Here is a 25,632-nt window from a genome sequence, read left to right as displayed (position 1 = left end):
CCGGTGGAGGTCTTGGTGTTTCCGGTGTCAGTGTAGGAGTCGCCGGAAGGCGAGATTCTCTTGAAAGGGGAAGGAGGAGGATGCTTGGGAGTAGGATGAGAGGAGGATAAAAATAAGGGTGATGATGAGGCTCATTTGACATGTGAAATTTGTGAACAAGATTTTGGAAGTAGACATTTTTTGGGGGAGAGGGACAGTTTGAGATGATGTATTATAGGAGTATCTTGATTTCTTATACTATTATATAAGGAAAGAAGAAATGTTAGCTGCATGTACAAATGCCACAAATTGCATGTTGAGTGTTTCATGAAGAGGGACATTTAGAAAGTTGAAGGGAGTTGTGTAATTAAAGAAGTTCTAGGTCACGGTTGATGTGTGTTGCATTGTGTATGTTTTTCAATTTTTAACTTATCATACAGGGATCCCATGTCTATATTTCATTAATCAATAAGCATCAGTTAGTTCATTTCTCATTTTCAGTTAATTGTTTGTTTGTGTCTATGTTTGTTTTGTTTGCTGTATCGCATTTTGAACACTACAAAAAAAACTTGTCAATTTCTAGAGTATATTTCCACTACTAAATGCCTCGATTTCGTTACTAATACTACTATTACTAAGCAAATCGACACTATTGTACTAATATCGTTAGTTTAGTCACTGCCAAAATGTTTGTATCGGATTCAGTCCGCTGCTAAATATTGACATCGGAATACAATCAAAAACCGATTGAAATTTAGTAAGAAATCAAACCAACATACTCGCAGATCTGAATAAAGTTCTTAATTTAGATTTTATTAGTCACCATTAAGAGTAGCATTTCACTTTTACCATAAATGGTAAGTAGGATCTAAGATTTGATAGCTCATTCATTTCGCTTTATTATAAAATCAATATAAAAAAGTGGTCTCGATTATTAACTTTTTGATCGAAACTACGTACGATTTCTTAACGTCTTGCGATCAAGTCTCTTCTAATGGGAGGCGAAGGAGTACTTTATTAGTAGTACTATATAGCGCCCGACCTAACTACACAATCAATAGACACTTGGAAAATCCAAATTAAACTTGTTACAACCCCTAAAAAAGAAATTATGGTTATGAAATCAAAATTAATGTATAGCCACATATCAAATCAAATCTCTTTTTTTACCGGAAGCGTAGCTAAATTTAAAGTAGATCTAAAATAATCATCTATGGAGTGAGTCATCATCATATATAGATCTCACAAGAAAGTGTCGAAGATAACTATGACCATATTAATTTTCTTTCGATTCTGTGAATAATTAGAATATGTAGCAGTATAATATATCGAAGAAACTATATATACAAGAAAAAAAGTATTTGTACGAAATATATAGCCGAATAATCTCTAAATAAAATCCATTGATCTAAAAAATTATAGTACTATAAGTCGTGTGCAGAGAGTTTTGAAATTGTGCATCAATTTAACTAAACAAATAATGAGCGGACAAATTGAATTAGAAATGAACTGTCCCAGCTATACAATTGCATAAGAAGATAAGAGCACTGTGGGACTTGCATTTATTAGTTAGTGAAACCACTTCAACGGTTTACCCCTCTCTCTGTCTCTCGAATTTTATATGTGATCTTCCATCTCTTTTGGACATATAATTATAACTAATGTGTATCTAGAATGCTGCTACTCCGGCATTTCATTTTCTGCAAAATATCGTTTTAAAAAAAATAATAATAAATACTTAGAGTGGAGCGGGATGATTATTTAATTGAATTTAAACTAAAATGATAAATTGGGATTATGGTGGAGCAAATGAGCTGCAAAGACAAAGCTACTGAAGATGAAAGAATTGTATCAGAGCACATAACAAATCCACAATTCTATGAGTTTAGCTATCCATGGACAAATTGCGTAAATCAAATAAGTAGAAAGATATGGTAAACAATAGACTCGCTTAACACAAATAAATATATAGATATGTAAAACAGTAGAATGCTCAAAAAAGTCATACATCAAGTTTCGAGGTTCCTTATATAGATGGGAAGAGTTCCAGCTTAATTAAACCAAGACTTGTTTAGAATAAATAAGTCGAATGATATGGTAAAACAATAGATTTGTGTTTTTTATGACCTTGTGGAATGCTCCAAGAGATGAAAATCAAGTTTTGGGTCAGATCCGTGCTCCAGCGTTCCAGTGTTTCGTTGGTTTCGGGGTTCGAATAAACATGTCCTAAGGTATTCTCTGGACTTGGGTGCATTCTAGTGGGTCATTGGATTAGTGGACGTGCGAAGTTAGCGGGTCACTAGCAAGTCTACGGACTCTCGGATGCATTCCAATGGGTCGCTAGGTTGGCGGCGTGCGAAATCAGCAGTCGCTGACTTGACTCGGCTACTCCAAAATGTCTCCATGCGAACCTAACGTCGCTAGGTTGTACTTGTTCGTTGTTTAAACTCTAACTTGCACCTTGTATTCAAAACCAATTTTTACCTCATTTGCTAAAACTCCAGAATGGTCAAATTACCAATTTATAGGATGGTAGTACATAAATATTAACCTTACATGCAAAAAAGCTATCAATTCATACCAATTATAATCCTAAAAATATGCAAAATCTGTGGGATCAGATGTTGTCAAGAACATCTAAAACTCAATGTTGATTCGCATTTGAATCAATTATATCATTACCCACATCATTTTTCCTTCCAAAATATCATTTTGTTAAGAAACATCATTCATAAAAAACAAAACACAAATTTTCAGTTCGATATAATATATCGTCACTGTTGAATTCCAACATCCCTTTTTCTTTCATTACAATATGATTTTATTAAGAAACATAGTATTATAAATCACGAAAAATAATACTATCAATTTTTTGCTTTTCATATAATATCATCAACGGATTTTGTTTGGATTCTCATAAAATAATGTTTTTTTAAATAAATAATTGAAATTAATAAAGTTATGTCAAATTTTAAAATTTAAGTTAAGTTTCACTACTACACCACTACTACTACAGATGAGATTTCAGTATCCATAAAACAAATTGCTTGATTGAAGAAATACTTGAGTAAGTTTGTTGAGAAAACCCAGGCTCTAGGGGGAATTGGAAGCATATGTATTTAAACTAATAAATTACACTAGTATTATCCTATTCCTATGTTACTTGAGTCATTTCTTTTTACTCGTTTAGAAAAATAATAATAAATAGTTAAAGTGGAGAGAAAGTAAAGTAAAATAGGGAATAATGTAGAGAAGATCTTAACTATAGTATTCTCTTTTTTACTTTATTTTTCTCCACTTTACTTTATTATTTTTTTTTAAAGCGAGTCGAAAAGAAGTGACTAAGTAAGAGACGAGGAGAGTATTATTTTTTTAAATTGATTGTTACTTATATACAATTATAAAAAAAGTAAAAATGATTTATTAAAGAACTATTTTTCGATTATTATTATAATGACATGATTAGTAGTGCACTACAAAAAAAGGCTATTTACGAAGCACCCACTACAAGAAAAAAGAGGTCTAAGGGCGGCTTTTGGTTAATTAAGGACACTTTTTGTGTTATTAAATATATCACCGATGCTTTAAAAAGTGTCCTTATTGTAGCGTGCAAAAACTAATTAGGCGCTTATAGCTAGCGTCAGTGAATTAATTTTTGGGACGCTTTTGACATCATCAAAAAGCAGGAATTAGTGACGGAATACCCGTCAGTAAATCTATATATCCGCAGTAACTGATTAATGACAGATTTCTGATGGATTAGCTCAGATGTAAAAAACTACTTAGTTACTAAACCTCAAATTTTATTATAACGAAATATTCCGTCACTAATATTAATCCATTTTGTAAAAATTTATTACTGACGAAAATCCGTCACTAATATTTATCCATTTTCGAAAAAAATCTCAAATTTTATTTACTAATTTATAAATTTATTGATTAACAATTAAGAAACATTCACTGATACAATATTTGATTAGTTGAAACACTCTTCTCCCTCGCGATAAGTAAATTACAACTTCATTAAGAGTAAATCGAGATTGGAAGGACATTATGCACCTTCTTTGCTTGATAAAATCTCTACCAACTCTCTCCATACTTCCAATTATCATTGAGCAAAGCTTGTGCATAGATCTGAAAATCTGATATTCATGTATCAAACAACTCCTACTTAGTTATATTACACTATAACATTAACCAAAACAGAGTACCTCGCTGACTTCATCTTCAGAATTCATGTATCAGAATTCCTTGTGCTGTAAATTAAGCGAAACTTAAAAATGTAAATTAAGAATGTAAACTGAGCCATGACATATAATTCATTAGGAATGTGAATTAAAAAACCTTCAGGAAAGAATGCTATAGAACAATAAAGAAAGGGCAGACTTATTTAGAAAGAGATAATAACATGGTATTGGAGATTCCCTTTTATGTGAAATTATAAAATATTCAGGGGAAAACCGGGAACAATATTTCCTTTTTTTGAAGATCATGCATACTGCAATGATCATACCTTTTCAAATCAAAGACTAGAATACAAATATGATTATGATAGTCAAACCAATTTCGTATTTGCATACAACCACAAAGAAGGGAAATTGCTTATACTACAGAGTCACATTAGTTTCTACGATTCAATTTTTAAATTAGGAAATGAATCTTCCCGAGTACAACAAATATCTTTTTCTAGTTTTTATAAGTCATGATTTTCAATCACCCGCTTCTCGGTTCCTTAGGATGCAGGCTCCACTAAACCCTATTAATACATTCTTAGTCAGGCTTTAAAGATTCCCTTTTTTTTCATTTTCTCAAAATTCCATGGACGGGGTCATAACTTCCCTGAATTCGTTACCTTGAAAAGAACCAACAGCAAAATCAACTGCATAATAAAGAGACCGACAAATATATTAAGAACATTGCAAATTGTTAATTTGTATCTTGGGGACATCTTCCAAGTATCATTTTCTGGGCAGCCATAAAAGCGGGAAAAATTTCCTCAATTTACACAAACACAATCAAAAGTACCTACAGAAAAGACTGATGGTTAGAAACTTTGAACATGAAAGTGAAGGTACAAATCATGAAATGAAGGTGCAAAATATTAGAGTCATGAAAGTGAAGGTGCAAAAGTTTCCTTTACTATAACCCAGTATTAGGGAGCATGAATTTCATGAATTGCCTAGCATCATCAAATCTAGGGAAAGGAATAAACTTTTTTTATCAGATTCTTTAAAAAAACACAATTAAAACGCTACACAGTTCCTACAAGATATAATGCTGACTCAAATCCAAAAATCAACCTTTTCTTTGAGTCACAATAGCAGCCCCTTTTACTGTTATTCTTAACACCAATATCAAGGCAGAAAGTGGATCAGTGTTGAACACTCCTCCTCCACATTTTCATCTGCAAAACTTGCCCAAGGTAAACCAAAAAAGTTACCAACTGCCAAAAAATTTTTAAAAAAAATTAAAAAAAAAAACAGCTGAAACCATGTCATAAAGGATTGCAACTTACGAGAGCATCTTCTTCCATTGGAAGACTGTAAAAGAAAATAAATTACAAAAGTATTAAAAAATAGTTGCAACAAAAATCGATGATCTAGAAAGCTTTTCAATTAGACATTATAGTTAATTTATTGAAACTAAACATCGAGATAAAATTGGATATTTTCAACTGCCACTAAAATTTTTTAAAATGTAGGACAAATCCTGAGAGGATTCAAATTCATGAACAAAGCTCCAAATTACAGGATGCAGCCGGATTAGAACTCTAACAACAATTCAACAAATTATTCTAAAAATCAATATGTGCAAAAAGGAAATCGAAACAAACAGAAAAATCCCCTACGGAAATCCTAAATCAACCAAGTTAGCATATATCATACAAAAAGTTTGACTAGTATTTCAAATTAAAGACATTCCGTTAAAAACCACTACCACCGTTATTTTATCTTGTTTTTTATGCTTCTTTCCAAAATTATTTCTTACAGATATTATTTCCAAAATAATACCTGCATTGTCATATAGGCATCTTATCACACAACAAATATGCAAATAATTGCAGTTAATCTATATAAATAATTTTCAATGAGTTTTTCATCCTCCCTAAGTGAACGCATGCACAAACAATTCCACCCTATCTTTGATAACGTATATAAGCCATATATTATACTATATATTTCTTGAATGATTCATCTCCTTCTAGCTGAACCATGTAATTTTTTCATTTCCTTTATCCTATTCTTAATTGGTTTTAGCCTCTTTTTTTTACAGACAAACACACATAGATTCAATCTCTTCTCCAAAAGAAATAGTAAAATAAAAATGAATGTGTTGTTGCAACTATAGTAGCTAGTTTTTGGATGACTTGCAGCACCGAAATGACCTTCTTCCACCCCAATTTCGTTATGCAAACTCCTCATAAAGATACTTATATGTATAAATCATATTTTTAGATGATAATTTTAGAATGAATAAGATAAAAAATAAGATAAAGAAATCGTTTTAAATGGTTTTTAACGAATGTACAAATTTTTAAGTACTAATTAAACTTTATGTTAATAAAACTTAAATCTTTGTGTTAATTTGAAACATTGATGAAACATTTTGTATTAATGATATAATTACCACACAATTTTATCATTTTGCCGTTCGATTTATTTAAAATAACCATTTTTTAGAAAAAATTACTCATTTATATTTTTAAAATAAGACCTTTATTGATTTAAAGGCATATGTCCGCATGCTCAAACCATGCCCGAACCCAGGCGATCTAAAAGGCGCCGCCCCCCCCCATATTTTCCCTTTCGGGACATAAAATTACCATTTTCGCCCCTTTTTTCCTAAAAATCGCCGGAAAACGAAAAATAGTCATATCCGCACTAAATCAAGCTACTACTATATATTGCCCTCCTTTTTTGGGATCCTAGATCCCCCGCCAACGCCCAAGAGCTAAAGCACAACGTTGTGGCTTGAGCACACTAGTGTTACAGGGTTTTGTGTGTTTGACCATGTTTGGGGGTCATTCGTTATGTCATTCATATTTTGGCCCAAAACCATTATAAAAAATGTTTTAAAAAAAAAAGTATTATAAAATAAATACCAATTTGCCTAATGGATACTAAATAAACCAAAACAATTCCCTTTTCTTCTTTTTTAAATTTTTCTTCTATAAATACAATTCCATTACTCCAATATGATCGATTTGATATGATCTGTGGAAAATTTTGGGAGTTTGTCCCCTTGATTATGTTATTTGTTAGTATTTCAATTATAATTATTTAATTCAATATACCTTTTTTTTGTTATTTTAATGAAATTAGTAATTTTCATTTATTCGTAAATCAATCGAAGTGTATTATAAAAGCCATTTAAGTAGCTTAGGGGGGTGAGCGAGTAATATCATAAAAAAAGTGCTAACTTCTTTGCATTCATCGTTGTAACTTGTGAATGCCCTTACTTTTTTCACTTTTAGTGATATTCTCTAATACTGCTCCCAATTACTAAAACTACATTTAGAGATGGGTTCATTCTCCTCTGTAATCATTCAACAACTTTTATTAAAACTTGTACTATTCCATTAGTTGTTTAAAAACCCTTTGGCCCAGGGCCAGATTCTTAACTTGCAATGTTTTTTTTGGGCCCTTTCACTTCCATGATATTATGATTATTGGCTTCATGGTAATGATGTTTCAAGTGCCCTTCCCGTGCGTATATAAGGTATAAGATGTCATAGAGAGCACACGATTACAAAGCTTTCTCTCCCCTCCTTTTTTACATTGTATCATCTTAGCTTGTGTTTTATGAACGTTGTATTGTTCTAAATTGGATATCAAATTCAGGAATATATAAGTTTAGATATTTCTCCGATAGGAGGAAACATTTAATTTTGGGAAACGAAAGCCAAATTGTGACGGTCGAGGCATCCCTTTGTTTTTGTAGAAATGGTTACCTTGATTTTTCTCAAATACAATAGTTTGTTTTTTTTTACTTGAAACCCTTTTTTTAATTCTTTCGTTTCGTCTCTACTTTTGTCCTGTAACGCAATGCGATTCAAACACAAATTGAATAAACGAAATCTAAAAGGAAAACACAACGCCAAAGGATTACGTGGTTGGTAAACCCTACACCCAGGAGAAGATGACCCCTCTTTTTCATGACTCGAAGATGGAATTTCATGGAAGAATACAATCAATTCCCTCAAATTATCACAATTTCTCAAGAACTCTCTATTCTGGATGATCTTGAAGAACACGATAATCTCACAGAGGGGAAAATCAACTCTAATCTGATTAACTAACTCAAGGAGTTAAATCAGAGATGTATATATCTCTCCATAGCTTACGGTTTCAGCCCAAACTGATCAAGTGAGCTGATTCTTCTTCAACACCTTAAAACCCCCCTTTCTCTTTCCTTATTTGCAAACCCGTCCCTCAACTTAGTAAGTTGTTCAGTTGCTCCCAACACTCCCAACATGTCCAGTTGACAACAAGGGTATGCCTGTGTATAGCAACAATATATCTAATTCTAACAAATATCCACAATAGAATATTGTACTCGTGCTAAAATAAAATCATGTCAACAGTAGTTGAAGAAGCCGTGGATTATATTTTGAGCAAAGAAACATTACAATCTTTGCATTATTTAAACCCTTGTTTGGGAGTACTAAATCTATTAATATTTAGAAATTCAAGTCCATAGACTCATTCATTGGCCCCCAGCCTTATGTTTCTACTCAATATACTCACTGAAGGCAGATCACAAATAATCAACTGAACTAGAATTGATCACTTGTTTGGGTTGGCTTCCTAGCTTTCCAAGGGCCTTGTCAAGCAGTGGGAAGATCAAAGGTGTCGCCCAAGTGTCACAAAGGTCGGTATGCCTTTCAAAATAAAAGAACTAGACAGGGTTCCAATAACAAATAGCTCAAAAAATGCAGTAGTTAGTTGAGGTGACTTTTAGAAGAGAAGGAAATGGTGATGAAAGAGACAAAATAACTATAATCATACTCGTATTTCAGTTCACCAGCGGGTCAGCTTAGAAGGTAATCTATCATCTCCCTGCACTCTTTTGATTTATCAGAACCCATCCATTTCTGTAACCAGAATCCTGTCAAGGATAAACCCTGAAAAAAATGGTTAAAATGTCGTTATTATGTGCACAATGAAAGGTTGTTGCATCTTAAAGTAAGTCGTGGGATAAGTAGATATCACATGATGATCCATCAAATAGATACGTAATTTGCTCCATAAGAGGTGAACCACATCAGATAAGTGTAGGAGTATATTAAAGCTACACTTACAATCTTGGATATGTACCTTAAAATCAAAGATCCTGTGGAGACGGTTATTGGTTTCTTAGACATTCCTCCGTATGTGACCATTATTCCACCTTGTCTAGAAACAAGAATACTCGCTTTGAAAAAAAGAAAATATGACAACAAACAATTCTCTGGTAAAGCACAAGAAAGTCTCACTTCAGGGATTAAGGACCAGGGAAGCAGAATTTCCACCAACACAGTTAAATCCTAATGCGGGTTCTGGTATATCAGCCTAGGAAGAGTAAAATGCAAACTCATTACTCCAGGAAAGAGTGAGAAATGATTAAACGCAAAATCAATGATGTCAAGTAAAAACCAAATATGATAACAATAATAAATCTCAAACTATGTAGGCACACCATTCATTCAAACAGTATAGTAGTTTGCCAATAAGACCAGAAGGCTCCAACAACCAAACTGGTGCCCAAAGAACAAGCATGAAAATTGAATCTAAAACAAAATTCATTGTATTAACATATAGAGTTTAAAAGTAATACCAGAAGATCTTTGACATTTCTAACTGCCAGCTGATCCTCAGTGAACACTTCACTAGCACCAAGTTTTTTTAGTTTCTCTTTACTTCATCAGATCCTGGCCTGGTATTGCAGATTTCATAACGTCAGATAACAAAAACTTTTATTCTTGATGCAAGTTCACTTGGGATATTTGGTACTGCATCGAAAAAGTCCACTGACGTTTAAAACTCTCCATTTAGGTGTTAAGCAAACTACTAGGTGGCAGGCATAGGCAGTATATGCCTTGAATAGTAATTAGTGAGGATACCAACACGAAATGGCAGATTTCCAATGTAAAAGATTCAGGACAAAAGAACAATTGAGCAACAGCTCCCATACTATGCTAGCATATGAAATTTAGGCAGCAATACCCTGCTGCATGCAAACGAAGAAATGCTAATTCACACAAACAAATGCTCACCTGTCACGTATGATGTTAATAGACCGAATGCCTCGAAGTTGTGCAAGTTGAATGACACACTGCCCCACTATGCTTGTAGCCCCATTTTGAACAACAGAGTCCCCTATTCCAACCAAGAACATTAGGGAAAAGACGGAAAATATAATTAAAAAATTAAATTAATACATAAACATTCTCTAAATAGTAGATATATACGATAATCCAATATTTTATTGGCTTCAAGAGTTAAATTTGATCAATTAAATATTCACTTGTATCTATCAACCATATATGTAGTGTATCATGGGATACATAATCCAAAAAAATTAAGAGAACATTATTTATGTATCAGTACCTGGTTTCAGATCCACAAAGTCCTCAAGCATTCTCAGGGCAGTCAAAGGATTCACAGTTATAGTGGCAGCATACTCCATACGAGTGCGTTTATCGATCTTGTGCCAGACATTCTGCTTGTTGACAACAAACGTCTGCCATGTACCTGACCAGAAATAGCTGTCACGGATAATGTAGAGCACAGACACCAAACTTCAACTAGCATCTTACCAACCCAGACTTGAAATCCTCTTTCAATTGGTAGTAAACTAGCAATAGGTGGTTAAGGAAATACCTCTCACAATTACATGAATATAATCCCTATTTCCTTTTGAGTATTTCAACTATTCAACACACCACCAAAGAAGTAACACAGCGATCCAAGTGTCTAGTATCTCGTTTCTTGCATATGCAGATAAAAGGATAAAACCCTACCTAGAAACAATTCTTTCAAAAATTTCAAAGGTGAAACTACCACATATTTGCAAATTGAGTAAACAATAGTTGTGCAATTTTGAGCTTATTTGATCGTCTAATCCTTTAGTTAATCAATCACATATACATATATTATCAATCTATCCATCGCTCAAAGTCTCTTGAAATGAGTAGCCGCTCACCTGAAAACGGCGGAGAAGGGATTACCCAGTCTCCTGGACGAAGTTCCTTCACCGCAGAACCGATAGAATGTACCTCTCCTACCCCTTCATATCCTCCTACAGCAGGAACAGCTGGCCTCACTGGATACACTCCTACTCAGAATCCAATTGCACAAACATTACACAATAAAATGAACTCCAATTACAGAAAAATAGGCAAACTGCATTCAAACGTATATAGAAATCAAACCGACAACTTCAAAATTGACCACAAGGAGAATAAATTCAGCTAACTACTAAAAACACTATACAAAAAATCGGTGCAGTACAGTACAATTCTCCAAAGCAGTAATCAGAATTAACAGAAATGAGAGGAGAGAACCTTGGATTCGATTGATATCGGAGGGGTTGATGGGGACGGCGAGCATCCTGACGCAGACATCTTCATCCTTCATCGGAACCGGCGGCAGTTCTCTGATTTTGCACACGGCGTCGGGATCGCCCTGCTCGTCATACACCACAGCCTTGGACGGTGGAGACGTGGCGGAGGAGAATGCTCGGATAACTCTATTAGAGAGGCGGAGTAGCCTCGATGGCAGCGGGGGCAACGATGCTCCGCCGTGGCGGTGGAAAGCAGCGCTCATGGTAAGTAGCCTCACAGTCGCCATTCCGTTTATCGTTTTCATTTTTGAAAATTTGTGCATTTTATATTAGTAATAATCTCCTTTATCTATTGTTAACAGTCCCATTTGAGTTTGAATAAAAAAACAAACAAAACTCATTTTTATATATTAGTTTTATAGAAAATATTAATTTATATATTAGTTTTATAAAAATACGAATGAATTAAGTTAGTACTTAAAATATGAGTCCGATTATCATTTATAGTAAAAAGTGAATCGAAATTTTTAATAGCATACGGACTAAAATAATAAATTGGCTAATAACATAGTGAGTATATTTTCCTAAAAATATTTTAAATTATCGTTCATTTCTATAAAATGTACGGAGTCATCTGAGGGAACTAAGAAAAAGTTCTCATTTTTGCCTTTTGCTATAATTTTTACATCTTATAGTAATTATCAATAATTTAAAATAATTAAAATTCTCATTTTAGCCTTTTGTTATAATTTTTACATCTTCTAGTAATTATCAATAATTTAAAGTACTTAAAATTCTCATTTTTGCCTTTTGCTGCAACTTACATCTAGTAAGTAATTATCAATAATTTAAAATATTTCTATCTAATAAACCATTAACCTACTAATATAAGGTACCCCACCTACTTTGTCCAAATCCACAAAAATGTAGAGATCCCAATTTCACTTATTTAGAGGGCTAAATTTCACTTATTTAGAGTGGGCTAAACAAAGTACGTATACTACAAAAATAGTACTAGTAGAGTTTAATTGTTATGACCAAAGGCTTTTTGAATACTACTAGTATACTATTCCTCCGTCCTAATAAATATCTGAACATTTGGTTTCGACTAAGATTTTATGTATTGCTTTTATGAGTTAATGAAAAGAGAGTAAAGTAAGAGAAAAAAGTAGAGATAGAATTGTTTCATTTAGGAAACATTGCATTTTTAATGAACAATCAAAAAAGAAACGTCGTATTTTAATAGGACGGAGGAGTATATTTTAAATATGACCAAAGGCTTTTTGAATACCACTAGTATAATTTATATGGAATATACTACTATTTGAAAAAAAGCGATTACTTTGATCTTTTAAGACAATTTATATGTTCACAACCTAAATTAATTCACATTGTTCTAGTTAAAAATATGATACGTGAATTATAGATGAAATACTGATATTTGTAGTCTTATTTTGTGGGAAACTTTAGACACTTAGATAATTTTGTATAGATTCACTTAAAAATTCATAGACATATAGTATATGAAATGGTTTTATTTTGTGGGACTAGAATATCTAGACACAAGATAATTTTTTATAGATTTACTTAAAAAATCATAGACATAAACCCTTCGTCCCGCTTTAAGATGACACGTTTCTTTTAGTTCTCAACTAAGATGATACATTTCCTTTTTGAAACTTCTCTCTCCAATTAATATACTCAACCACTTTTTTCTTATTCCTATTAAAACATTTATCTTTCTTTATCTCTCTACTTTAATACTTACACTTACTTTTTCTCTCCAATTAAACACTTTTAATCAATCATTACTAAAATCCCGTCGACTAAAAATGTTCATCTTAGCTGATGGAGGGTAATATGAAATGGTTTTATTTTGTTGGACTAGAAACTTTAGACACTAGATTATGAAATACTGATATTTGTAGCTTTATTTTGTGGGACTAAAAAAGTTAGACTAGATAATTTTGTATAGATTCACTTACAAATTCATAGACATGTATTGATATATTCGTCGAGTTACTTTCTAAAAAATTTTCCCCAATTACTTCCTCCGTCTCCATTAAGAAATACACTTTTCCATTTTTGATCCCCAATTAAGTCACATTTCATTTTACCATAAATGAAGTAGAGTCCTCACGCTTCCACTAACTCAATTCACTCACATTTTATTATAAAATCAATATAAAAAACGCTCACATTCCACTAACTTTTTCAACCAACTTTTCTTTACATTTTTAAAACCCGCCGGTTCAAAAAGAGTGACTCTAATAGGGATGACGAGGAGTATAATGTTTAGATAAAGAAAGAAATCGCCAAAATCGATCTAACATATGCCTATTTTACGATTTTAGCCCTAAATATTATTTTTAATTTTTTTTATGCATTTCAAATCTTATCACAATTGTCTTCCGTTATCAGTTCCATTAATTTTATAACGGTCAATGAGTTTAGCCCAATTTTAACAGACTTAAGCTCTTAAATGATATTTAACTGACTAATTATATCCTTAATTATTTTAGTACATCAGGATGCTTGGAATTCGAGCTTGGGCATCCTCCCCTTCACCGGCCTACTCGGAATGTGGAATTTTGGGGGAAAACCCCAACCCCATCAATCTCTCCAGCTCCTCATGCCCTAATCCATCTAAAACCCTAACACCCCACCTGAACCCGGCGGCGGCCATGGCCACCGCGTGCCCCACGTCGTGATTGCAGTACCTAAACGCCCTCTTCCCGTACTTCCACGCTGTCCCGCCAAAATACCGACGCGAACCCGATCAAGAATGAATTTTTCGGCAGCAGGGAGAAAATTCATGAGGGATTAGAGCCCTGAGCTCAAGCGCGTGCTCCTTGCAGGTGGGGAGACGACGTAAGCCTCGGTGGGGTGCAAACTGCCGCTGCTTGGGTTGACGCGGAGCGACCAAGTGGAGTATCCGGTGGTTTTCCAGGCGGAGAGGGCGAGGGAGTTGTGGACGAATTCGGAGATGGTGGATTGGGAGAGGGGTTTTGGGGGGGGGAGGAATTGGAGGGGAGGTGAATTGTGATAATTTAACTTTTTAATATTATTTAATTTATATGTTAAATGATAATCGGGAGTTTTGAGGGTATTTAGGAAATGATTATTTAAAATAGATATTTAAACAAATTAAAAATATATAATTTAAATGTGAGTGAGTGGGAGGTTAGCGTTTGAATTAAAATATATAATCCAATATTTTAGCATATATGACTAGATTTTGTTTCTTTTAATACTTGGTTTGTGGTAATTATAGGAATGCTTCCACGTATACTGAAAAATATAGTTCCTACCATTTAAATGTAAGTGAGTGGATGTAATTTAAACGAATTAAAAATATATAACTTAAACGTGAGTGAGTGTGAGGTTAGCAAAATGTGTAAATTAAAATATATACTCCAATATTTTAGCATATAAATGAATTTTGTTTGGATTTTGTTGGGAGAGAAAGAACCGAAGGGATGATTTTTCTCCGGCAAACCGGCGATAAGGGGTGTTGAGGAAGGTCCAGTGTTCTCAGCCTAGAGCCACTGATGGCGAATCATTTGATTTGTGAAATGGCTGTCGCCTTAGCACTTCGCAGCATGCATTTTAAGCCTATGATATTTTGGTTTCTACTTTTATAGTACTATAATTTTGAAGTACTAGTTTCTTTGCAGTGACATGGTTGATAACATCTATTTTTATTATTGTCATTTGGAATTCTGTGTGTTTCATAACAACGATGTCATGGTCCATGACTCCATTTAATTTGTGAAATGAACGCAGTGACGTGTTTAATTTCAATTGTAGTTGTTTTGTAATTTTAAAGCTAATACTATGTATTTAATTTGATTTGTACTCCTTCCAGTCCTAGGTATTAGAGAACTTTCCTTTTGGATGTCCCACATATTAGACTCATTTCCTTTTTAGCAAAAACATCTATCTTATTTTATTCTCCACCTACTTTTTTCTCTTCTCTCTTACTTTTTCCCTCTCTCATACTTTACTCTCTCCACTTTAATTATTTAAATATCACTTCTTAAATCATCGTCTAAAGAAGTGAGTCTAATACTTAGACGGAGGAGTATTTAGTTTACTAAGTGAGTAGAGATCTCTTTTTCTATTTGATGATCCTTGCATCCTTGAATTTCAACAATATTTTCTAACATGTTTTTTTAATCATTTTTGTGATTAATTATTTCAAGTCTATTAATATCTTTTAATATTTATTTGTATATATTTTTAATTCTCAATTTTATTACTCATTTTATTCATTGTTATTATATACACAACGATTAGGTGGGCCGAGAAAACAACATATGCTAGCTTTGGTGGTTTTGCGAGCATCTCGGTTGCCACGAGAGAAGGTTTTAGAAATGATTACAAATTTAAAACAATGAAATTTACGGAATAAATACATTGTTAATGTTTGAATATTATATTTTGTATTAATAATTTCAAGTTTATTACTTTGTTTCAATATTAATTTGTAAATAATTTTAATTCTCATATAACTTACATTTTACTCATTTTGTTCATTGTTATTATTTGCTACGATTTTTTGTTTATGATTTTCATACATAATGATATTGTTTATAATTGTGTTTCAATCATATAAAAATTATCAATCTTTTGAAAATCTCTTAGTCCGTGCATAGCACGGAGTAATACTAGTTCATTAAAATAATTAAGTATATAATTAGTGAGTTAAAAATCACAATTAAGAGCTTAAGTTGGTCAAAATTGGGTTAAACCCGTTGACCGTCATAAAATTAACGGAATTGTTAACGGAGGACCAATTGTGATCCGATTTTAAATATATAGACCAAAAAATTCAAAAGATAATGTTTGGACCAAAATCATAAAATAGCATATATGGCAGTTTTGGCCCTTTACTCTTAAATAAAAGTGGAGTATTAGGCAAAAAAATTGTACTGTGAATTAAAATATTTATTCTTTTTCTACCCTTATACAGTATATACTTTTAAACTAATTATCTTCTATGGAATTGTTGATCTTTAATAAATAAAATATGATCAAATAAGCTTTATTTTTCGACACCACAAAAGCCAAGCCTGTGATCTTGATTCGACTCCTTTGATAGAGATGGATCAACTAACGATGCAATCGTGCAACCGAAGGAAGAGGACGGAAAATAATGCGATCAATTGATAACATAAATAGAGTTGCTTATGTTTATAAGTTATGATAATAAAGATTAAGAAGAGATAAATAAGTACTTTAGCTAAATTGGGATGAAAAGTTACTGCTATTTTTATACAACACTTTAGTTTAGTAATCTTTTAAAAGTTAACATGTCACTTGCATCTTCTACTAATTACTCCTAGTATTTTTTAGTGTAGTCAGTCAACTATTTTAAAGTCCGAGGAACTCCTTTTCTTTAATACTTTCTCATTCCATTATAGTTAAGTCATTTTTTTATTTTGAGAAGTTCTTTTATAGTTAAATCATTTTTATTTATAGTAAAAAAATTCTTACTTAGTCTATCTTATTATGAGGGAACGGAGAGAGTACTAACCATCCTTATATGATGGATAAGAATGGTTAAGTGATAGAATGAAGAATTGTTAAGTAGGTTGGTTCATTCTAGCCCGGCTCAAAACCCAATCAACTTGAGGTCCGATTAATCCAGCCCACAATTATACTAGGATAGGTATTCTTTATCTATTTTGACCCCTGTTAAGCTCAAGTCTATTCCACTTAGCAAGTTAGTTGTATTTTGTTGTGATGAAATTAGTTATTTTTTTATGGTGTGTATTTTACTTTAGTTTTGTGCAATTTAAAATTTTGGTATTTTTTGCCTTAACATATGACTGAATTCATTAATGTGAATTACAATTTTTATTCTTAACCAAGAACTCTTTAATATTGTCTTAACATAATGAATTGCTTTATTGATTTGTTTAGCTTTGCAATTAACGACGCAACGACATTAGCGTCCTAAATTTATTGATTTGTTTAACTGTGCAATTAATTTTGTGTAATACCCGATTTATTTATCAAATTATTTTGGATGTTGGAAGTGTATTACCTTTAATCACCAACAAACCATTAACTATTAATGATACCATTTTATAGCAATTTGTTACATAACATTCAATAAATGTTATAGATTTATAAAATAACTTATTATTAAAAATATCCAATATCGTTACGAAGATAGTTAAAATTTTCGGAGTCCCATTACAATAAAAGGTTCTATAGAGAAGTACTATTAATCACTTAGATATATTTATTTAATGTGCCTTCGATTATAGATATAGTACTCCTCTATTTAATGTTCCCCAACTTAAACTATTAAAAACACATTTATTTATTATGTCTATAATTCAGAGACGCATCTATTAAATGCGTCTCTAATTTAAGGACACTTATTTTTGCGTCTTAAATTTTGATTATTTTAAAAAATTCCTAACGCAAACAATTGCGTCCTTAATTTTGTATCCTTATATAATATATTTGTTGTAATGACAGCTACAAGCACGTTAAATGTGCTCAGAAAATAGCGAGCACCTTCAACTATGCTCGGAACATACCGAGCACAATTGAAGGTGCTCGGCAATATCAGAAACGAGAGTGTTAACTCCGAGCAATTTCGGAGCAGGTCAACGTGCTCGGCCTTGCAATCAATCAACAATGGCAAGCACCATATATGTGCTCGGAGAATGGCGAGCACAAAAGATGTGCTCGGGATATATTAAAATAAGTAGAAATTATTCATGGATATAAACATTTTCCACTTAGTTAACTACAACAAGAATTTAAAACACGTCAATATTACATATCAATATTACGAAGCAATGCAATATCTCGTAAAATTTGCATTCCTTCACCATAAATGTGTATGAAAATATAAAAATTTATTTTAAACATATAATATCAATATTTTTAAGCACTGCCGAGCACCACATATGTGCTCGGAAAATGCCGAGTACCATATATGTGCTCGGAAATATACAAAAAAAAAAATCAATAATTATTCAACAACAAGAAGAATATAAAACTTTATAAATATTACATATAAATATTTTGAAGTAATAAAATATCTCGAAAAATTTGCATATGGATCCTTCACCATAAATGAGTATGAAAATATTAAAATTTATTTTAAACATATATTTTTAAGAAGTGCCGAGCACCAAATCCGGGCTCGGCAAATGCCGAGTATTATATACGTGCTCGGAAAATATACAATTTTTTTTAATAATTATTCAACAACAAGAAGGATTTAAAACATTATAAATGTTACCTATCAATATTTTGAAGTAATATAATATCTCTGAAAAATATGCATAAGGATCCTTCACCATAAATGAGTATGAAAATATTAAAATTTATTTTAAACATATAATATGCTAATATTATATTTTTAAGAAATGCCGAGCACCATATATGTGCTCGGAAAATGCCGAATACCTTATATGTGCTCAGAAATAAAAAAAAAATCAATAATTATTCAAAAACAAGAAGAATATAAAATATTATAATATTACATATCAATATTTTGAAGTAAGAAAATATCTCGAAAAATTTGCATATGGATCATTCACAATAAATATTTATGAAAATATTAAATTTTATTTTAAACATATAATATGCTAGTATTATATTTTTAAGAAACGCCGAGCACCACTTATGTGCTCGGAAAATGCCAGTACCATATATGAAGGAACGCACTGGCGTGCATTCATTATAATCACATAAAAATCGGATCTATTTAGCAAATTATTTAGACAAAATCTATTCGCGTAATTCTTACTTGTATCATGCTCATAACTTGAATTAATCATGCTTTAAGTGCAATTGAAACCTAAAACATGCTTTTCTACTGAGCAGAAATAATACCTTATTAATTCTTCAAATAATTGATGATGGCTAGTGACTTCTCCACGTGATGCTTTGAATATTAGACCACAGATCTTCTCTCGGTTCCCGAACTCTCAATATCGTGTGGCTGATCTCACCGAATACTAGGACTTAAATAAAAGAGACGAAAAACTACTCCACGGAGGAGAAGGAAATTCGACCAGCTCAATATGAGGGGGCGAAATTTTCGAAAATTTTAAGAATAAAATTGTGATTATTTTGTCTCCTTTATTCTCCTATTTATATTAAGTTCCTTTGGGCGGCATAGGGTCTATGGAAGGTTTTGGATAGGGCTCATCCAATTTACTTTTTACTAATTAAATTGAACCCACAATTTAATATAAGCTTAATTGGAATATTACGAGCAGCCACTATAGAAGTAATATTGAACTCTCCCCATCCAAATCCGAAATTATAAGTAATCCGGGTTTCCGTTTTATCTTTCATTTCCCGCTTAAGATTAAAATATCCATTAATTAATTAATGTCTCCTATGGACTTAATTAATTAATATCTTATTAATTCCAAGAGTGGACTTAGCATGAAACGCTTATTTATTATTCATAGAGTAATTAAACTCCAACTAGCTAGGTTCCGAATAATAAAGTCTTGTTTCGCTCCTCTTGGGACATTATCAAACGAGACTCACTCGCGCACGATTCAATATAATAGCAATCCTAGCACCGCTAGATATTAATCACCACTACCCAATATATCAGGATTATTGGGTTACGAAAACCCGCACCATTTGATAAGTCAAAGTAATGCATAATCAATACCGTATGCTCAATGCTAACCTACATTGATTAAGAAACAAATATTTATCAAGACCTCGTCTTTCGGAGATAGTAGGGGTGGCGGAACGGGTTACCCGCGGGTATCCGTATTCCGATTCTAGCCAAATTGTTGTCCCGATACCGCCCCACGACATACCGGATTACTCGATACCCGTGTCGGGTATCCCGTACCATATTGCGGGTACCCATCCACCCGAAATCCTAATAAAAATTTGAAAACCATAACAACCGACAATGTTCCCTAATTTACATTATTAATATCGATGGTAAACATTGAATAGATTAAGAATAAAAGTTAGGAACACTCTATAGCTAGTTCGGTGAGTTTTCAATTGTATGTTCTTTGGAATATATAAATGTTTCAAAAGAACTCTTAGATAAAATACTTCCATTGTTCCACATTAATAGGCATTTCATTTTCTCACTCATTTTGGAAAAATAATAATAGAAATACTATTCTCTACATTATTATCTCTCTTACTTTATTTTTCCTCCATTCTAACTATATATTTTTAATTTTTTAAAATGAGTGCTTATAAGGCTATTATTATTTAACTATTTACTTTTTTTTTCTCCACTTTAACTATTTGAAACACGTCTATTAATATGGAACGAGTTTTTCTTTGTTTAGGACTGACCGTGTTACCTTAAAGTGGGCGCCGCCCACAACCGGTCTACTAAAACAAAGACTTAGACTTTGTTAAGTTAACTCATACATTTAAACATGCAATTAACATCCATTAAATGTAAAACATAACAACATTACGACAAAAATAATGCTTTTATTCCTTGGAAAATAAAATAAGAGTTTTACAAGATTCAATCACTCGAAACGTGATTTCTAGTATACAAACTCTAACAATGTACTCGAAATATACAAAAAAAATTTAATAATTATTCAACAACGAAATGATTTAAAACATTGTAAATGTGTCAAATATAGGAAATTGCTTATGAACTTTATGTAGCGAGACGTTGAGTTGCTAACTATCAAACAAAACTCATTCGGGTATGCACTTCCTCCAATTCTAAATGTGTTTTTCTCATTTTATACGAGTGTTTTTCATTTCATACGAGCTAATGCACCTTTAGGTCTTGGATACGAGCTAGTCCCCATTTCATGTCTCGAACTAGCCAAGAAGCTCTTGAACCAACATTTTTGCATATGCCAAGATCTCTTCTAGAAGCTAGCTTTTCCTCTCCATTTCTCAAACCATTGTGCTCGATCCCCGATGAGGCTCGTTTCATGCATGTGTTCTATAGTAAAACGCACTTAAATCGTGAACTAACGATCCTTTTAGCCAGTGTGTGTAAATTTCGCCACAAACCGAAGATCGCACAATTCAAGAAGGTGAAAGCAAAAGTCGAGGAAAGGAGGAGAAAAGGGCGATTGAGCCGATCAAATCAAATATCTAGGAGCCGCCATTAATGCACCGAAGAGAAGATTAAGAAACTTCACTCAAGGTGTGAAGGGCAGGACGTCATTTCGGAAGGTGGTACCGTAGGATCGAGCCCTACGTTTCCCTATATAAAGAAGCCCAACACACCAAGAAAGGAGTTCCCCCAATTTCATTTCTGCATTGTAGTTTAGAGGGGTTCTCATCCATCTTCTTAGAGTAAGTAGGATTTCAGTCACTCCCGGGTTGAAATCAAAGTCTCCTTTCAATTCATTGCTCTCGATTTGCCGCACACAATTGGTTCGTCTAGTTACCGGTAGTTTCGTTACATGTTCGTTTTCCCGCACATTTCCATTTCCGTTATGTAATCCACTCCGAGAAGGGGTGATGAAACAATTTACGCTTTGTTAGCTTAGTTCTGTTTTCCTTTGTTGTAATCGACTATTTGATGTTCTTTTTTAGTTTAATCGAATTTCCGTTTTCATTTCTTAGCTTCATGTTTTGTTTACCGTCTTATGTTTTAGATCTGTTTGCTTTTGTGTTTTATGTTAGTCTTAGCTTAGATTTGATGTTTCATGTTTGAGTCGTCTTGCTCGTTTAGATCTAGGTGTTTATTTTCCGTTTCGCATGAAAATGTCATAGTTCTTGTTTTTACGTTGTCGTAGTTTAGATCGTAGGAGTAATTTAAGTTTTATGTGTTTTCGACGTTTCGTCTTCTTTAGCTTTTCGATCTCGTTAGTTGCCTGTTTTTCCTGCGATTTGTTGAAGAAGATGATTTTGTTAAAGTTATTTTATTTTTCGTACATTTTGCGAGGGACCGACAATCCCGTTTATTCGTTTGTCCTTTTATAGTAATGTTTGTTCGATTGATTAAATAGGTTAGCTTAGTTAGTTGTTCAGTTTAGTCTTTCTTTCCAAACCCGTAGTTAAACTTAACCCACCCCAAAGTAAAGCGTGGCAGCAACCAAGCCCCAAGCCGTGTCGCACAAACAAATGTCCAACGCCTCATCTCTGTGTTATCAATCCTTACTTCCCTATACTAGTTAGTAGTATTAGTGGGTTAAGGTTTTTGTTCGATCGCCCTCCTTTTAGCTCTCCCCTTCTTCTCACTCTAGTCGGAGTCACTCAGCTTGATCAGCTTGAGCTTTGACCGTATCACTCACCAGCATCATGCAGGTAAACGTGAAATAGGTGGCCGGATTAGCCGATTGCTACTGAGCGCTCGCAACGATACATACCTACGCTTTAAAGAGAACGAAGAGTGCGTACGAAAGAGAGTCAACCAATCCCTCTTCCCTTGCTTGTTCAGGTTGCCACATGTGTTGAAATCGGGTTGCCGAGCTAGTTCTTCTTTGACTAGAGATTCTCACCGGATAATCTAAAGTGAAAGCATACAACAATGAATAACATTAAAGAGTCAGTGAAGCAACTAAAGATGTACCTATGGAGGATGAATGGGGCCGCAAACTCATACAACTTGCAGATTGGAGAAGTGTGAGCGGATTCAAATTAGCTAATGGTGTAGGAGGAATATTATAATAAAGCAATTGTAAAACTATTTTATTTAATTTTATTTTATTTGAATTTTGTTTTCTTCATTTATTCATTAAATTATTTTGCTTTTTATTAATTTTTAAATAAATAAATAATAAATTTAAAAAACAAACAAATTAACCGTTAGAGCACTTATATGTGCTTGGATATGTTTCAAGCTATCGCTCGAAAATTCGAGCATATGTGCATGCAATCGAATTTCGAGCACATGGAGTATCGCGAATTTTCGAGCACATAGAGGTTACTCGAATTTCCGAGCACACGCAAATTTGGCCAGTATTCCGAGCACAACAAGGTGCTTGGAATGATCGAAATTGACTTTGGCGAGCACTTGAATTGCTCGAAAGTGCTCGTATTTCCCAATTCTCCGAGCACTTTTGCCTATACCGAGCACCAATGTGCTCGGTAAACTCGTTTATTTTGTAGTGGTGGTAAATACGACTGAGTTATGTCGTTATCATTAAGCCTTTTTCCAAACGTATTCATTCAATTCAATGGATATAAATCAAACAAAATTAGCTAAAAATGATAGAAATGATCAAATGTCTTGAGATATTCCAAAATTCTATACAATTTTAACAACTGAAAGATTAACATACTATTTTCATTTATCTCAATCAATTGAAAATAATCCCATCTAAGTTGCTGGGAACGCGACATTGAAGTTCCCTTTTCAGTTCGTATTGTATCGCACGGATGGGGATCCTTTGTCGTGCAATTTTGCATAGCACTCTGCTGTTTTAATATAACAATAAAATAATACAGAATATGTATTTATTTTATTTCATTTATTTAATATTTTTAATCCTGTGTGATGCTGTAGAAAAATGCACAGCCGAGGATCCCCACCCCAAATTTAAATCATCCCACATATCCGGGCTATAAAGTAAATTAGGGGACAAAACGAAATCTTACTTTCAACTTTCAGCAACTTTTTTTTCTGATTTTGAATTCAGGCCAAACCATCTTTAATTAAATATGCAAGTGTTGTTGGTCACAACAAAACTGTAGTATTTAGGTACTAACAGAGTCAAGCACAAGTTGCATGTCCAAAGTTTAAACTCTGCTTAACTTCAAACGGGCAATTAAATAAGACCTTACAAAAACACTTGAGAGTTTTCTAAGTTAGGCTCAGCTCAAGCTTCTAAGCTTATAAATCAGCTTTCATTTCCTCTCCCAGCATTACACCCGGCTGATCAAAGGGGGTCGGCAAGATGGCATAGTTTGATGGGTGATCGTATTTACAACCTGGTCCGTACTTGCATATGCCGTAGCGGTGATAGTGCGTGCAGATGGGCTGATCCTGCATTGTCAAAAATTACAATCAAAACTCAAGAGTATTCGTCCAGATTCCATTCAACAAAGAACGTTTACGGACATTGTAAAGGCAACATATCTATGAGTGTGTACGATGCATTGAGAAATAAAATAAACAATCTTACAGGTCTAAGTGGCAAGCCTTTGTCGCTGAGCGTGTATGTGTTTGGTTTCCCTTGAACCCACGATTTTTGGGATGATTAAATTTGCAATTTGACCTGAATTTGCAGTCGCCAGTTTTTAGGAAGAAACTGCATTCTGGTTCACCAGGACGTTCTGGATATTCCTCGATTAGAATATCAGGCTGACGATGCATGGGGAAGTTTATCTCAGCTGGTAGATTGTTCATGGCAAAGGCTGGGGGTGTTGGTAGGCCCTCAGATGCGGAGTAGGTTGCCGCTCAAACAAGTCAAAAAGGAAAAGGAGGCAGATAAGACAACAGAGCTAAAGAGGCTATATTCAAGATATGCCATTAAACTTCAAATTAAACCACCACAACACAATACAATCACAACATATGAAAACTATCAGTCGGCCAATGATCCTTATTTTCCTTCAAAGCAGAGATTAGGAGAGACAACACATAGTATGACCTAATATTATATGATGTTACATGCATGGCAATTGATAAAATCACTGGAAAACATTTTATCTAACAAACGGCCCTCTGTTTTACACTGACAAATACTACTACTTCAATATTTCACCTAATTGTGAAGTAAACTCTTCACGTACGATCATTTTCACATCTTCCAGAATAGAAATTTTCACTGAAATCCAGGTGACAGAAAAGAAATTAAAATAAAGAAAGCTGACATGGTGCTTATATTTCAAACTCATACATCAACCTTGGAATGGGCATGAGCTCAGCAATTAAGGAGGACGTGAAAGACAACTAGACTATAAAGACTTCACCAATAAGAACTTCAGAGAATTCTAATCCACACGAGAACTGTATCTCCACCAAATTGTACTCCCTTCGTTCCATAGCAGTGGAGTCATTTTGCCATTTTGGTACTTTCCACGTAGTGAGTCATGTCTCTTTTTAGTTAAAGTCAACACATTTCTTCTCACTTACTTTACTCTCTCATACTTTATTCTCTCTTCATTTTTTTCTTTTTTTTTTTTTCCCCCCTTAACCCCTTAAAAAACTTTTAA

The 25,632-nt window shown here is 33.3% G+C and overlaps 1 protein-coding gene and 1 pseudogene across 1 annotated transcript in view; one reads left to right on the top strand and one right to left on the bottom strand.

The window, feature by feature from the left end:
• The window catches only part of LOC125193655 (4-coumarate--CoA ligase-like 9), a 57,806-nt gene that overhangs the window by 28,566 nt on the left and 3,608 nt on the right, over positions 1–25,632 (top strand).
• LOC125196172 lies at positions 9,456–11,827 on the bottom strand (annotated as a pseudogene).

This window comes from Salvia hispanica, chromosome 6 (genome assembly GCF_023119035.1).
Source record: "Salvia hispanica cultivar TCC Black 2014 chromosome 6, UniMelb_Shisp_WGS_1.0, whole genome shotgun sequence".
In the NCBI taxonomy this organism is placed as follows: Eukaryota; Viridiplantae; Streptophyta; class Magnoliopsida; order Lamiales; family Lamiaceae; genus Salvia; species Salvia hispanica.
Note: the sequence above shows the minus strand (reverse complement) of the source record. Positions and strands in the feature narration are given on the sequence as shown.